Source organism: Apis dorsata, unplaced genomic scaffold (assembly GCF_000469605.1).
Source record: "Apis dorsata unplaced genomic scaffold, Apis dorsata 1.3 scaffold_935, whole genome shotgun sequence".
Lineage (NCBI taxonomy): Eukaryota > Metazoa > Arthropoda > Insecta > Hymenoptera > Apidae > Apis > Apis dorsata.
Window position 1 is genome coordinate 217,625 of NW_006264045.1, and position 4,150 is coordinate 221,774.

Sequence of the window (4,150 nt, forward strand, 5' to 3'; positions counted from 1 at the left end):
AGGAACCGCGATTACCGGTCACATGCTGAGACACATAAACTGATACAGAAACAGAAACGATTGCCACACGTATCCAAAGAGGGGTTTGTCGTTTTCTTCGCCGGATGCCGTTAATGGAACCAAGCACGCCTTAGCAAAAGGATCGTGAGATATGTAGTTACGTAAGTTAGTTGCTTGGTAAAAGTGGGTCGTCTTTGTAAGGGAGGCTTGATAACTTTCAAACGGATCTCTCAATAGATTTCATGATTTTAAATAGTTTTGGATTCGAATCGATTTTGAACTATTGGATAATACAATGGAGAACTATTTGATGGATTTAAATGAAATTAATTTTCAAGAAACAAATGCAGAATTTATTTTATAATTAATATTGAGTTATATTTTTCAAAATTTTGAATTATCGATTTTTTTTTGTAATTGAATATGGGAATAATTTTAAAATATTTAATTTTTGATAGGATAAGATTTATTTTTGTTATTGATATTGAGTTCGAAAACGAAATCTATTTTTATTGATATTAATTATGTAAGTTTGGAGAATTTTTAATTGTTGAATTTTCACTGTTTTTTTAAATTAAGTATGAGAGAATTTTTTAAACATTTAATTTCTGGTAGGATAAGATTTATTTTTGTTATTGATATTGAGTTGTATTTGAAAAATTTAAAATTTGTATAATGAATATAATGATAATAATATAATGATAATTTTTTTTAGTTATTATAGTTTTTTGATATAAGTATAAAAATTGTTTTATGAAATTTTTAGCAGTATTCCTTAATTTTTTAAGTTAATTTTTATGATGACATTATAATTGTTAAAATGAAAATTTTTAACTTTTAAAAATTAATAATAAAAATTAAAAATTAATTAATAAAATATTTTGATATACACTTGATATAACTATAACTTATTATTTATTTAAGAATGAAAAGATATAGAAATTAAATATGAAAATATTTATAATCTTAAAATATATTTTAAACAATAAAAATTTGTTATTAATTAATTTGTTGTTGATCACATATCTCAATGTTACTTAAATACATTAAAAATATTAAATATTTTTACCTCTGTGTGTATATATATATATATATTCAATGCGTACATGCGTATTCAAAGAATTTTCAAAATTTATTTTTTTGAAAACGAAGCCTTAAATGAAAAATCGTTTCAATATTTTTAATTTATTTTTTGATAAAGAATTCATTTATATTATATTATATTCATTATATTATATGATTCAACATGTATATTGAGAATTATTTAAAAATATATATTTTTACAAAAATAAGACATTGCTTAAAAAATATCTGATATCATGTTTCATATAAATCATGCAATAGAAATGATATAAAAAATGATAAGAAAAAATTTAAAAAAAATCAATATTTATATTTCAAAAATTAAACTTTAAAAATTATTTTAATTATTTAATAATAATATTTATTATTAAAAATTACGTTTTTTGTAAATTCCCATGATTAATATAAAATATATTATATATGTATTTAATACAATCTATGATTCCAAATATAAAATCTCAATGCCGTTAATATTCGTTCATGATTGAAAATAACTGTAATCCATTATTTATGGACTTGGTTTTAAAGATTATTTCATATATATTTTTAAACTAAGTTCAATCAGCTGCATCTAAGCTCTATTAATTTTTGTATAAACTTTGACAGAAACAGGTTAAATTATGCAGTTTCCATAAAAGTCGAGATTTGTTATTTGATGTTACAAAATTGAAGGACTCTATGGAATATCCTTCATATCGATAAAATCATTTGAACTGCAATATTTTTATCGATAACTTTGATAACTGACAAATTTGATCACTGTATTTTGCAAGGGATATTTTTCCATAGGGAGTAATGATTGATACGAATCGAGAACCAATGACAAAAAGAAAAAAATGAGAATGGTAAAAAAATGTCGATGAAAATTCAAAAGTTCAAATGAATTCAAAGAGATTAAGAAACCTTTTATTATATTGAATAACTGACAAACGTGTGAAAGAATGTCGATTCTGAGCGATATGTATATTAGAAAGGTACCTTGAACTATAGAAATGGAGATTGAACAATAGTAGATACGTGACATGAATGTGTGTTACATGCATGTGTGAAAGATTGAGCCCTGCAGACAAGAGAGTATAAATTCGTCTCTCACGAATTTTTTGAAGTTTTAGCTTAAAGTATAGGCTCAACATCAAGGAATATTTTATTTCGGAAGATCAAAAAAATCAATTTTTCAATTTTTATTATTCAATTGTATTTTATTTGAAAATTTGAATATGATACTTTATGATAAAAGTAATTCATATAATAAAAAAAATCCATAGTAATTCTTCACATTCTGCACATTCATAATTTCTAATAAATTCTTAACAGAAAATTTCAATTTTAAAAAAGAATCACTATTATTAACATAAAAGAAAAAAATATTATATTAAAAATAAAAATAAAAATATATTTATATTTGTATAGAATTTTTAATTATTAATTAAAATTATTTAATTATATTAAATAATTATTTAATTAAAATTAGATTTTTGTTTATACAATTCGAAAAATTCTTCTTAAACTTTATTTGAAAAAGATATATAAAATAAAAAATATATTTTTAATATCATGTATGTTTTTATAATATTATTATAAAAATACATGATATTACAATATACATTACAATATCTATAATTATCATATGTGTAATTTAGTTTAATTTAAAAAGAATTTTTTTTAACATCTTACTTTGTAAAAAAACTTTTCAAAAAATAACTTCATAATCATTTCATTTTTTTTAAATGTAATATTTTAATTAAATTAAAGAATTTATGTTATATCTATGATCACAAAATTAATTAAATTAAAAATATTTTTTTTTCATAGAAAAAAAAAGATAGATGAACGATATCAAGAATTATGGTCGCAAATATTTCCTATCAATGAATAATCTATATAATAAAAAGTAGAAAAAAAAAATTTTTATTGTTCTATTGAGACAACGTCGTCATATAACGCAACTTTTCCGTTTACAATTCATATTTATGGTCAGATCCGCGTATCTCGGTTTGCCGGTAATCCATGACGGCATCTCGAATAGGTTAGGTTTTCGGCACGTTTTCATAGCGTATACAACACAACCTCAGCGCCTCGATGCCTCTAGTCGAAGACGTGTTCTTCGTCTAGAATCATGCATATTTACGTTGCGCTGCACGAAAGCAACACATCGATGAACATTTTACTCGTTGTTTCACAAGGAATGACTCAGGGGTTCTGCGCCCCTGCGACGATTGCAACTTGGATCAGGGGTATGAGGGGTGCGAAAAGCGTGCTGGTTCTCGCATACATTGCGCAGGACGTCGGCGCCCTAGCCTACGACCACCCCTTGAGCGATTCGGTCGTTTGCTAGCTCCATATCGCGAAAGTCCGCGTGGAGAGAAGACGGACGAATCGCGTCATTGTTTCGTTCCATCAAAAACATTCGCGGAACCGTTTTTCTTATTCCCTGATTTATTCTTAACGGTGAAAGAAAGTTTTTCTTTGATAGGATCGATCGTTATATCGAAGATATATATCTTATATAATAAGGAAATAAGAAGGAAGAAGTTGAAGAGAATAGAATTAAGAAACAGTGTGCCTCTATTCCCATGAACCCGTAGTTCAAACGGTGAGGAGGAGTGGTGCTGGTGATAGTGGTGGTGGTTGCGGTAAAACGTGTCCACGAACTCTTGCCCTCCTCCTCCTTCTTGACTCGCTCCCCTAGGAGCCGGTACAACAGGACATTAACGACGAGGGTGAATATAAGGAACGAGGGTCGTCTTTTAGATTCGTCAATACTCGAACAAGATTTCTCATTCTCCTCGGTATTTTTAATATTTCTTTTCTAGTGGAATTGTGCCCGTAGTGAAACGTGTGGAGATATGCGCGTGCTATCGATCACGCGACCTGATTGCGCGGATATGTGATACCGGAAGTAGGTACGGCAGGCTTGACCTGCGTGCAGGTGCTCCACAGTGCGTACCACGTATGCGTACATACATAGGAGTGAGCAGCGACAGAGTAGAGAAGGGTGCGCGAGAAGAGGCCGCGTGTCAGGGCCAGTCGTGAAGATGCACGCCATCGACGCCGTCGACGTGACGGC